Below are 13,867 nucleotides of genomic sequence, written 5' to 3' on the forward strand. Positions count from 1 at the left end.
GCAATTCTGTTTGTTACCTTGCCCCTTGTACTTAATGTCTCTTTTATGTTGTTTCTCTGCCATATTTGCATTTAAGATGTTTTTTTTATTTCTTTTTTTATATCTTGCTCTGAAAGCAGATGACCCTGATAAAAAGATGGTCTATTTTAGTGGTGTAAAATTTTCACCAACCCATTGAAGTCATACTAAACCAACCTGCCGCTTGAAATACTTGACAGTGGAATTCTAGGATCCATGTGGATTGTGTCTCATCAATTATTGAACATTTATTGAGGGAGATGAGGAAAGAAGGTCTGAAATCGATTGAGAAGCATCTTGCCCTAAGGGGTTCACTGGATCTGCCTTTATTTTGGTATTGTTGACAGGCCTTAATGAATTATTAATCTTGGCAATCGTAGTATACACTGTACACTGACTTACCTAGAAGCTGTGCAGTCCATACTAAAATCCCTTGCGTGCACCATCTTAAATTCAGGCGTAAAAACAGGCGTTTACATTTTTTTTACAGTTAAACCATTAATTCAAGGGTTTTAGTTTTTGATGTAAATGTGTAATTGTGAGGTTTTACATAAGTACATTTATGTTCACTATAGAGAAATACAGTGGTCCCGAAACTTATTTGGACACTTATTAGAGATAAAATATGGCACCACATGGCATTGCAAAAAGTAATGATTACCAAACCAAGTGGTCTCAAAGTGATTTTTATTAATGAAGTCAGTTATCCTCAAGTTTACACAGGTGTCTTATGCCAGGCTCGATTTATGCCTGATTTACCCCTTCCGACATTCGGAAGAAAAATCGCATCCAGGGCATCGGTCGGTTCCATTGTTCAGCCTAGATTATCTGTAAATGTGAGGCATTTACAGATCTGCTTGCAGACACATCGGGGCCGCCTCGACAATATCAAACATGTTTGATATTTAGGATTTTAAATCGGGATGATTACGACTATGATTACCTCAGTACTTCCACAATAGCCAATGAGAGACAAGTCTACAAGGAGACGGAAGTGACGGGACTTTTGAAATGGCGATGAAGTAACGGCTGGTCAAAATGTGACAACACAACTGTTTTTTTCTCGCTACAAAGAATAAGTATTGATACAGCAAGTTGCTGCGACACAGTATCCATTTAGTTTAGATCCGCTGCCCCGTGAGATCGCGTGAGGTGTTAATCTGGCCTCATAATCTTAAGAATATCTTGTAGTGTGTGATGCGCTGTCATAGTGTGTGCAGGTTCGAGATTTGAAAGAAGAAAATCTGTGAAGATTCTCCTTATGTGCGTAATGCAACCAGATTTCAAAATTGGTTAAGATTTAAAAACTCCTGTAGTTTGAGCCCGACTTTAAGGCACTCACACACTACAAGATAATCGGGACGATTTTGGGCCCAATTCTCCCCTTCCGACAATCCTTTGCAAGAAAAGTCCCGATTATCTTGATGGTTCTACAGATTATTTTAACAGATTTTCCTGTGGTGTGATGTGTGTTAAGAGTGATTGAATCTGTTCGGAAGAATATCGGACCACACCAATCAACTCTGTAGATTGTCACATGGAACGAAACGATACCCAATCAGAAAAAAGAGCTGACGAAAGATGGAAGCATTACAAGGCTTCATCCAATCCTTTTTCTTTTTTCCCTGCAAATATTCTGTAAAAAGCAGTCCAAACACTATTATCGCCATTTCTTCTTGCCCGTCGTTTGCCATGTTTGTTTACTCTAAAGTCACGTTTGACCGTGACATTTTTTTTTACTTCCCGTGTTCACAGTCAGGACTCTGGTTGTTTTTGAAAGAAATCTTTTAGTGTGTGGTTTGCTGTCTTGGTCTCATCGGTCAAATCTAGGAATTTTTTTATTGCTATGTGGTCTCTCACATTTTGAAAATCTGATAAGATTTAAAAAATCTTTTAGTTTGGGCCAGCCTTTAGCTTTTTAACCACATATGCAGTTTTTGTCTTAATTTTAAACAGTATATGTATTGTTTTATAAATATTAAAACCTTTCAAAATGTTCTCTAAAATAAATTCCACTTAGTTTTATGCTTTGTTATTTAATGCAATGGCTGCTATATTTCTCTTACTGACAAGTTTTCAAGATGTTTCGCATCCAAGTTTATCCTTTCTTAATCGTTTTTTCCTTTTCCTTGTCATGAGGATGAAGAAGATGATAATAATGTTAAAAGACTGAAGTAAGCATTCTAAATTGGTCACTTTGTTCTATTTTGAGCATTCCTTTAAGACATTATGAGGTCATGTTTGGGAAGAGAGTATGAGAGAACTTGGAGCTGATGTCTTTGTTATTAACACACTTTGAACATTAAGAAGGGAATCTTTTTTTATATAAACAGCCCCTTAAAGGCACATAAATATTCACACAGATACTTTTCCAGGCATATTTCAAAGAGCCCAGATATGGATAGTTAATACCTGAACAAACCTGTTGACATAATGTTTTGAGTGTGATGGGGAACATTTGTTATGAGAACAGAAATAGTCCTTTCATCAGCTATAATTTGCAAACAATTTATTGGACATCAGTGCTTGTCAATGTTTGGATGACTGTCTTTCTTAATTTTTTTTAATATCCTATATTTTTAATTCATTTCCCATTTCAAACTTTTCACTTTCAGACCATCCACTCCTTAAGTTTACAGAATTTCTTACTAGTTTAATTTCCCCCCAAATCGTTTTAGTGAAGTTATTATAATGAGTATTCTAATTGCTTCCCTTATCTTATAAATATTAAGGCTTTTATTCCTCTCCCTGTTTTGTCTTAATTCAGTTAAATGATCTTTACCTCATGTTGTTTTTTTGCGCATTTCGACATTCATTTAGCTTTTTTTGTTCACTCCGTAAATGACACACTTAAATTCCCATTTGTCACAAGTGTCACACACACACACACACACACACACACACACACACACACACACACACACACACACACACACACACACACACACACACACACACACACACACACACACACACACAGAGATGCACTCATGTATACACTTCTCACTCTCTACAAATACAACAAGCCTCTTGAGACGGTTGTCATGACAGCGTCAGTGGTGCTGGGGGGTCAGAGTGGGGTCAGACTGGACTCTAGGGTTTGGTGGAAGGGGGAATACGGGGCACAAGTGATAATTTAGTGATGTCATGGTGGAAATGGGAGGCATCCACCTTATGAATGAGAGGATTCTTAATGCAGATTGTTTTAAGAATGCAGATAATCGTTCACTCATATGCATGATTTGACACGCCTATTTACCGATTCCCCAATTTTTTGTTCTTTTGATCATATCCTATATTCTCAATGTTCTTTAATGCATCCGTTCAAGCTTCAAAGCAGAAGCACCTGACATGACTTCAGAATGCTGACCCCCAGCCCCCGTCAGCAACCCCATCCCAGTCCTGGTGCCACATTTATGGAGAAAGGCACAATGCAGGGGCGTCAATAACAGTGAGCAAGAGTGCCTAATCCCTGCAGCTGTCAGCCCTGGGAGAATTAAGCCTCCATTCTGAAGATTCTTGGGTCTTTGCCAATCAAGACCAACGGTAGTTGCTGCAAGAGTCCGCTGATAACCAAACTATCTATTCTCTGGCTGGAGAGGACAGTGGATACAAAGAAAATGAAGTCATCCCATCAGAAGGGCATGAAAGGCTTGGGGAAAAAAGATGTGGGCTGTTCGTCAGCCGTTCAACTGGTTCAGTGATGCTTCTCAAATGGCACATTGTAGTGTCTGGTTGTTCTCAGACTAGCTGGAAAATGTAATGGCATGACAAAAGAATAAAAATAAATGTTGAGTCAAGTGTTGAATGAGAGATGCCAAAAATAGCAAACGGAAACGTGTTATCTAGAGAATTTAACCATTTCTTTTCTTTGACTATTGGTCACAGTAAGATGATCTAAGGTAGTTGTATGAATGAGGTCGCAAAGTTATTGCATAATATATTGGTTTCATATTTTTTTAATTATTAATTTAATTTAATTAATTTTTTAATTTATTGATTGATATTAGATATTAAATTGTGCATGCTCATTTCTTCTATTTTTGCATTTAGATTACCTTTGTCGTCATCTTACACACAATTAAAATAAATCTGGAATCTTAAGCAAACATTAAAGTGAATATACATTTTTGTACTATACATTATAAAGTTTGTACTATACATTACAAAGTAATTTTTGTTATGTCTGCTGTTTTCAGCATTTTGTATTGCTTTAATTGGCTGTGTATAGATAGATGGATAGATAGACAGACTTTTCTATGCTGCTTTGGGTTGTCATTTGATCTCCAATGTAAAATCTGGGGCCTTAAGCAAAGTCAATTCTAAACAAATCAAAATACCATTGAAACCAACAACTAATGGATTAGTCCTAGTCCAGTGCATAACAACATTGCATCCTATCATGAGGTCCGCTGGAAAACAGCTGTCAGCTATGAATAGCAGGAGCCATGCTGGTGGGGTAATTGTAGAGGAATTCAGTGTTTATCATGTAAATAAAAGAAGAGAGGGCATCAAAACAGGTGTTAGTATGCACTGGGAGGGCCATGTGCTGTTCGCCCCGCTCTGCGTAAAGTCTCTCTAATGCTCCTGCTCTCAATTTGTAACATTACAACACACAAGCACCACTTTCAGGGATCTGGTTTTGCCAAAGGGGAGGGGAGCATTGTGGTGGGGATTAAACAGAGAGACGGGCAGAGTTCATATGTGCGTATTTATGTGTGTGCGCATGGCTTGGGAATGATGGAGTGCATTAATATTGCATGATGTAAAAGCGCCTTTTTTGTTATTTCTGAATTAGTGGCTCATTATTTCCCAATTGGAGATAACCTATAATATGTGCCCTGCTGCTCTTTCTCATTGTGTGAGGAAACGGTTGTTGCTTGGTGACTGCAAAACACTGCTGATGTGTGAAGGTGAAAATGTCGCCGTGGTTTGGGTGTAGCGGTCACTTCAAAGACACGCAGATAAGATGTTCAGAGCTTAGCGGCCTTTGAAGACAGGAGCCGAATCCGGTTCTTAAGGGTGGTGAAGCTTAGCCAATGACTCCAAAGCTGTCTGCTCCACCCGGTTTAAATGCACAGTGCCGAACCTTCGTGTAGGGGGCAGCCAACATTAGAGCTGGAGAAGGGCCACAATTCCCTCAACAGTGGCATGCACTTAGCTCCTTGACACTAGAGAGCATATGTGTGTTCGTGAAAACCTTCCCTTGCTTGCTAAGCGCACAACATGAACTTACTTTAGACCTGGCCCCGAGAAAGCCAATCTGTTATGCCACTTGCCAGTATACTTTAGAGCTGGCTGTCAGCCATTTTTGCATGACAGGTCCAAAAAAACATGCATCAAAGCCTACATTGAGTATGAAAAAGCAGAAATACAGCATTAAATGTTTATCTACATTAAATGAAAAATCTGTAAAAATAGGGCCCAATGCACTATGTTGATATGAAGGAAATTTTCGTATTTATTTTGGAGGTGTCATGCCTTTATTTTAAATTACACAATGTGTTGTGTTTTAGGGTTAAAGTATGCCCGTAAACTTGACAGATAATGTCCTGGCAGAAGATTACCAGTACATTTTCAGTTTTTTTCTTACAGTGAAAACAGCCGTGTCTGTAGGATTTTTTAATACATTTTTTTTAACGGTATATCTAAACATCCATACAAAGAGAGTTTTGTAATATAATAAAAAGCAAGATAACTTGCATTTGCCAGTATTCTTTGCATCAGTTGATTAGATGGCAGAACAAAGTAAATATTATTTCCATTCAAATTTTAAATGTGTATTTGAGCACAACTAATTACAAATAAACAGGAAGTAAGGCATTGGGTTAGGCACTTGTCTGACAGGGAGACCAGTTGGCTGATCAGCTAAACCAGTAAAAACTAGCAAACCGGCTATTTCAAGCTGTTTATTTTTCAGCAGGGAAGGTAGAATTTTACTTTCTAGTCGAAAGCTAAACTTAAGTCTGAGTTCCTGGTAAATGATTATTGTATTTCTTCTGTGGTGGATGTTGAAACATGACCCTCTTGACCCCTTTGTACACTTGTTAGCCCCTGGGGGCTGTTTTCCGAGTCAGTGGCAGCTCTATTGCTGAGCTAATGCGTCACGCTAATGAGCGCTAACATTGACAGCAAACCGCATTAGCCCCACCCAGCCTTCGTTCTGAGAGGTGATAGGGTTGACTGCTTCACCTTTGCTTCTCCACCTCAGTGCTTTAATTGCTCAGGCTAAAGCTCTTACTTTTCTCCTTCTTTTCCATCTGTCTGTTGTTTGCTCAGATGTACCAACTGAAAAGTGGTTGCAAAACCTTCAGAGGCCTTGTGGTAATACAAGGTTTGGGCTGTAGAATATGTTTTTGATTCTCACTTTCTTCACAGGAGTATGAAATGTAGCCTGAGGGTTTGGAGGGGATTTCAGAGATTTTAAGTTTCTAGTTCAGCTTGTCATGTAGCCGTATATCTTGGGTGGGGTAATGTAGAGTGGTTTTTCTACATGCGTGTATTACTTTACATCTGTTATGTTGTTTTACTCTATAGTTTTCTTTAACCATTTTTATTGGTATTACCAAATAAAAACCAAAATAAAATTTTAACAAATTATAATGATTGGCTCATGAAATTGCAAATTAATGATAGGCTCAAAAAATCATCTTGGGAATCCAACTCCAAAAACGCACTTATACATTCAATTCACTGCAGTTTCCAGATGAAATAAACACTAGTGGCAGTAAAACACCTTTTTTCTTTTCCACATAAATTATTATTACAGGGGCAGATTATTGATTAATAAAGATTTATTTGTGTGCGGATCCTTGCACAATACAATATTCGAATTTTTTTTACAATGTAAACATTTTTATAGCAGGTATTTTTAATAGACAATTTATCACCTCTCATCTAAGAAGTTTGTTGTGCATATTTGTTTTCTCTTCTGCCCTTTCAAAACTAGACTGCCTGTTTCTTGTTCAATCTATTGACAATGCAGAAAAGAGCTACATTACAGCAATAATGAAAGAGAACCCTATAAATTAAGACCTTTGTAAGATCATAATGCATACCACTTCTTAATTTTAAATGCTACATATGATACTTTGGATGATTTTATTTCAGCTCTCTGCTTTTTCTATTGAATTATAATGGAAAAAAAAGCAGGGTGAAACCTAATTTCTCTACTAATCTAAACTGCTTCATAAGTTATTAAAGCAGACTGCTGTGAGTAAGTCATTTTATTTATAAAATGAAAATGGTCAGCACTTCTATTAGTATTTATAACATTGTAAAAATGAACCATAGTTAAAGCATGCAGGTTGCATCGCTGCTTTATCCAGACTGTTAATGCATGTAAATCTGAATTCAACATCAACAATCACCATCTTCTAATTTGAAAGGCTTTGATAGCATATCTGTGACAATAAAACACGGTACGAAAAGAGTTATGCAAATACACTGGAAATAATTGCACGTTTGTGTGGGTAGCTAATATTTTTTTATTGCAAAGAAGTCCAATTATTCATCAAGAGAAATAGGCAGTTTAAAAAGCAAATATTCATCAATGCAACACAATTTGGATACCATATGCCCTGGCAACTTACACTGCTTGACATAAATTGTTAAAAATGGCTAAAGGTTTTTTTGCCACCTTGAACTCATCTTGACCTCTCTCTGAATGTTGCATAAAGCGCGGATGTGAGTAAGGGCGTGACCAGCGAGTTACAGATTGTCATGGGAACATCAGGTCACGTATAGACCATCTTGTCTCTTTGAACTTTAAATCTGAATTTATACATGCACATTGTCCAACCTATTTGAACACACTTGTAAATTTTATTAAAAGTGTGAGGTGCACGTGCGATTTCCAAACTTCCGTGATACATACAACAACCAAATTCACGTTTATCTCTAAATTTAACTGGAATCTTTTTTTTTTTAATGAGCCTGGGTTGAGTTAATCGCATAAACGGGTTATTTTATACAGTAGTTGTATTTAGTTTTCATATGGATTGGTTTGTACACTCTTGTCTTGTTTTGTCATATAGGCTTATTTATTTAATGACTAGAGCGAATAGTTACAAACGTATTCTTCTTTGCAGACACTAACAGCTCCAGGCTAAAATGCGACAATAGTCTCTGATTGTCCCCATGGGTCGTTCTCAATGTGCCTCTGGATATCAGGTGGCCCAGATAAACATATGCAATCTGTCACTGCCCACAACTGATGGACCAAACAGCCACCTTCATGTTTTCCACCAATTTTGTTGCATCATTTACCAGAAATTAAGCATCTAATATTAAGTAGAAAACAAGTTTTATGGATGAAAAAGAGTGACTAATGGAAAATGAGCCACATCCTTGAAAAAGTAGAGCAAAAGTAGTGAAATCAAATGAAAGCTCATCCCTTGATTTTTGAGCAGCTCATGTTTCTGGTTTTCTTGGCATGCATGATTTAGCCTGATCATCCATCTTTAGCGATGCTGTCATTGTGTTTTGTGTGTCTTTGGTTAAAGGTTGCTGGCCGCTGTGGTTTAAAAGCACAGTGTGAGTCTCAGTTGAAGTTCTTATTAGTGTGTTTTTGTAGTGAGTTATTGGCTTTTTAGGCCTCTTCAGCACATGAGAAGCCCAGTAATCCAACCCACAGAAGTAGAGATGGTTTTCCTGGTTTCATCAATCTAGAAATTTAAGATGGAGTCAGCCAAGAAGGTATCAACAAGGTATACAAATCAAGTAAATAAACGCGAGAGAAACAAAGGAAGATTATCAGGTTTCCTTATTATGTATTTGAGACTTTGAGAACCAAGAAAAAAAGAAAACAATGAACTTACGTAATTAACTTAATCTGAAATTTTTTTGGTACACAAGTCTTGAGAGCGCAAGATTACATCAAAGGGAAAATATGTCAAAGAGGAAACTGGACAGACATGTAAGGACGAGTCATCTGTCACCGTGAAGACTGATGAGGACCAACAGGTCTTAGAATTGAGAAATGGCCCGTCTTCTATAGAGGAATGTGTGGCAGAGGGTAATCGGCTCTAGACAATCCCTCAGAGCTCAGAAATGGCCTTCTACTTGGTTTTGAATTTTCTCAGATAATTTTTACTGACTAGATGAGCTGTTAGAAATGCACTCTTAAAATTCCTAGCCGTATAGTTTGATTAAAAAACATCCAATACACTGAGATTTAACATTCTTTTTAATAATGGGGGACACGCAGGGTGTTGGTCATGTGATCAATCTTGCCTTGTCTTTATTCATTGGGGCTCCCCCTGCTAAAAGTCTTTCTTTGTTGGAGGCCCATTGAAGAATTCAGTGTATTTTTCAAATTAATTTATTGACTTACAAACTCTCCTTTATCTTAAGTTATGCATTCAAAAATTACCTCTAAATATTGTCTCCCCACTAAAGCATGAGATTCTGTGAATCTCGCTTTCTTATTTTTCAATTAGAGCTGCTCTAACAGGGTCCTGTGAGTGAAAATGCAGACATCGGTTCAGCAGGAGGGAGCCACTGCAGTTGAATCATTGAGGGAAAGTCTCCCAGAATCCTTTGTGTCAGGTCGCCCCATGACCTACTGTTTCCACATACCCAGGCTCCTTAATGGTAAATGCGCTGCGCTATTGGTTTTCTGTATTCATGCCTGCTGCATGGAAACTAATTTCCACTTGAAGAGGAGCTCAGCTGGAGAGAGAAAAATATAGAGTGTTAGAGAGTGGGACAGAATTGAGTGCAGAGAGAGAGAGAGAGAGAAAGAGAGACTTTTGCTGTTCTACTCTATTTTCATTAAATGAAGAGTTCACCAAAAACATAATTATTTACACTCAAAGATATTTAGGTTTAAACTTAAGAATGAATTGCATATAAAATTTCCATCCATTTTGATTACACATTTTTAACAAACAAATTAATACATTTAATGTGATGCATATTTATCAGCCTTAGCCATGCATAAATGAAACGAGAATGACATTTTTGTAAAGCACTAATACTCTGAATATGTTTTAAACACGCAGTAGCCAGGTTTATATATTTATCATTAATAAATCAAATTTGTTTCAATCTCATACATCTGAACAAATTGAATCTTGCTTGTTTCACAATTGGTCATGTTTAAACTGTATTCATACTGATTAAATGTAATTGTAATTGTTGAACACATTTATGCTGATCTAAATAAATTCATTTTGAAAATATAATTATTTAGATAAAATTAAATAGATGCAAATAATAATAAACTATGCCATTATTTCTTAGAATTTACTGCTGATCCAGACCTGTGCTGTTATTTTTTCAGTGGATCACAAATGCCAAATTTTGAAGAACCTCACACACTTTTCTCCATACCATTCCAAAATAAAAGCATGACACACTACAGAAAAACCAAAACAAATTACTATTTTCTAAGTCTTCTAAAACCATACAACTATTACTTATTTTAATTAAATTTCAATTGTATTTATTTATGGGTTTTTCTTCTTTATAGTGCTTTTGTTTTAATTTTAGTTTCTCTAAAAACCGACTTCAGGCTGTGTAAACAATGCATTTTTTTTATTTTATTTTTTTATTATCACTTGTAAGATTCCTTGTTTGTTCAGTAATATTTTTAACAAGCATGCTTAATACCTTTAAATCTACTTTAAATCAATGTCAATCTATTCTCTATAATGTGATTACATTTTCTTTCCCCTTCTTCAGACATCATCCTTTGCTTTTTATCTGTAATTCATCCCCCCTGCTGTCTGTCTCACCCTCTGCTGCTCATTTTATTGCCTCACCCTTGTCCTTGACCTCTGCTTATTCTCAGATTTACTCTGCTTCGGGTCCGTTTTATAAGAACCTCATCATTCTGTTGCTGCGTGTGCAGGTGTGGCACACTTATGCAGACACACACACACACACACACACACACACACACACACACACGCACACACGCACACAGACAGACACAGTGATAATGACACCCCTGTAGCCACTTGAGGCATATAATTAGAGAGCAGACATGTGCTGACTCTTAACGATAGGTATTCTCTAGGCTACAGGGCTCACCCATGACTGCACCCTCACATTTACGGTGCATCTCAAAATAAAAGATGCACTCCCTCAGGTTCAGAAATAAAAGCATGATGCAGATTGTTTGGAATTGTACTGCCATATCAAACGGAGTAGTTAAAGCGGTGTATCATTACAGATAATCAGTGTTGGGTTGCTAAAACTAGTGACGCTACCAATTTAACTACAATTTTCAGTAGCTGTTTTCAAAATAGTGTCGCTGTTCAAGTAACCAAATATTTTCTCAAAGTAGCAAGCTGTATTTTTGTAATATTGTATGCTATTGTACTACTGTACGTAAATGTATTCATTCTTACGTGAACTAAATGTTGACTCTCTTGAAGCATTTGGGAAGTCTGATTCAATTAGTGAGTCGATTCACTTGGATCATTTAAAATAACCAATTAAAGCCTGCATGAAACGGAAGGTGCGATTAGTCTTTTCTTTTCAGTTGTAACGTATATCTGAGTGAAACCACTTCTCGAGAAGTAAAAATGTAGGGCGGGACTTGATTTAATTTATATGGTTGTGGATTGATATTGCTGTGATGTCATGTGAGTGACAGGTTGTCCCGCCCTCGCGCCAGTAAACAAAACCAAGTGATTGCAAGAGGAGAGGGGAAGTTCTTTTGATTAAAAATTACGAGGACATATGTAACCCTGGACCACAAAACCAGTCACATGGGTCAATTTTTGGAAATTGAGATCTGTACATCATCTGAAAGCTGAATAAATAATTTGTTAGGATATGATCATATTTGGCCGAGATACAACTATTTGTAAATCTGGAGTCTGAGGTTACAAAAAAATCGAAACATTGAGAAAATCGCCTTTAAAGTTGTCCATTTATGTACACGATTCTTGTGCTGCATTCACTCACAAAAATAAATGTTTTATATATATATGGTAGGAAATGTACTAAATATCTTTATGGAACATGATCTTTACTTAATATCCTAATGATTTTTGGCATAAAAGAAAAATCGATAATTTTGACAAACCCACTTTCCTCTGTCGCGTACCATACCCTCCTCCCCCCATCCCCCTCATGTTCTTTGAATGGGTGGAGTCAAAGGAAAGAAGGTAGGACCATTTGAGTTGTGTATTTTCAAAATCTGCTGGCTGTTTTGCAAATCACATACCCCACCTTTAAGTCCAATAATTTTACAAAATTATGCTTTTCATAGGTTTTTTACTTATTTATTTTATTGGTGGTATAATGTAAATTGAATTGTTCAAATGCTATTCAGTGCCTTCAGCCATATAGAGATTTATGTATATATTATCTGATTCTTTTTATTTGCTTGACAAGCTATAGTTTCAGAGTTGCTTCCCTAACACAGCAGCTATGTTATTATATTTCAGTATTCATCAATGCTCTTTTTTTTGTAATGTTTTAGATAGGCCTATATTTATATGTATACAAAACAAGTCAGCCAAAAGGAAGCAAATCAGACATACTGTGGGAGCGCTCTGCTTTTTCTGTCTGTCTGGATTGTTGAGATAAATTTGACATGATGACAAAAATGTGTTTGTGCCAGGTTTTAATCTTCACAGACTGGTCATTCCCTCTGGTGCCTTTCAAGGGTAGCAGACAGTGGAGAATTCAGCAGTGCTATTGTTTTATGAATCTCACACATCATTTGTGCCGAACCCAAACGCTTACAGAAATATCCTTTTTTTTTTTTTTTTTTAAATGGGCCAATTGGTCTGCTTCAGATCCTTAAATGTATTTCTGTTGATGTATTTCTCTTCTCCAGATCAAATTCATGATACTTCAGTACATTCGTCATAGACAAAGAGATGTTGGCTATTGTTCCTCTGTCATTTTTCATCACTGGAAAAGTGTCATTTACTCTGGAAGAGGGCCAAAGTACAGCATTTCATAGCGTGTTACAAAACTACTTCAGCAAAGAGGCAGTTAGTTGTAGAACCACCACAAACCTGTTAAATAACAGCATAGTATACATCGTGTACTTTTGTGATGACACTAATTATTTTAAAGGATTATTCCGGGTTCAGTCCAAGGATAGAGTGAGACACTTATGATGTAAGTGAATTGGGCCAATTCATAAGTGCTAAAATACACAGTTTCAATCAAGACGTAACCAAAATAGGGGTTAACATGATTTTAGTGTGAAATAATCCCTTACTAACATTTTCTGTGTAAAGTATCAACTTTACTTCAATATATCAACTTCAACTTCATTCCCATGATAATGTAATGCCGAAACCCCTAAAATGACCGTAAAAATCACAAGAACAACTTTATAGCTCAAATAATACACTTTTAAACAAGAAAATTAATGCACATTACCATTCGTTTTTTAAAAATGTTTTTGAAATATGCTCATTATATTCTGCTCACTAATATTTCAAAACGGTTTATATTGTATTTTTGCCAAAATACAGCACATTTTGGCAAAAATACAATATAAACAGTTTTGAAATATTATTATCTATGTTATGTTAATATATTTTTAAATTGTAATTTATTTCTGTAATTGCAAAGCTAAGTTTTCAGCAGTCATTACTCCAGTCTTAAATCATTCTAATATGCTGATTTGGTGCTCTGGAAACACCTCTTATTATCAGTGTTGAACAGATGTTGAATATTTTTGTGGATTTTTAAAATATTTTTTTTTACAGTAAATGGATTTAAATTTAAATTTTTTTTACAATATGAACGTCTTTAAAAAAAAAAAAATCTCACTGACCCTTAACTTTTGAACTATGTAAGTTGCAATATAAAATATTAAGCTTCACATGTTTGCTTTTAAATCCCTCCAAAAAACATTGTAAGTGATTAT

The sequence above is a fragment of the Leuciscus leuciscus genome (assembly GCF_965113295.1).
Source record: "Leuciscus leuciscus genome assembly, chromosome: 13".
Taxonomy (NCBI): domain Eukaryota; kingdom Metazoa; phylum Chordata; class Actinopteri; order Cypriniformes; family Leuciscidae; genus Leuciscus; species Leuciscus leuciscus.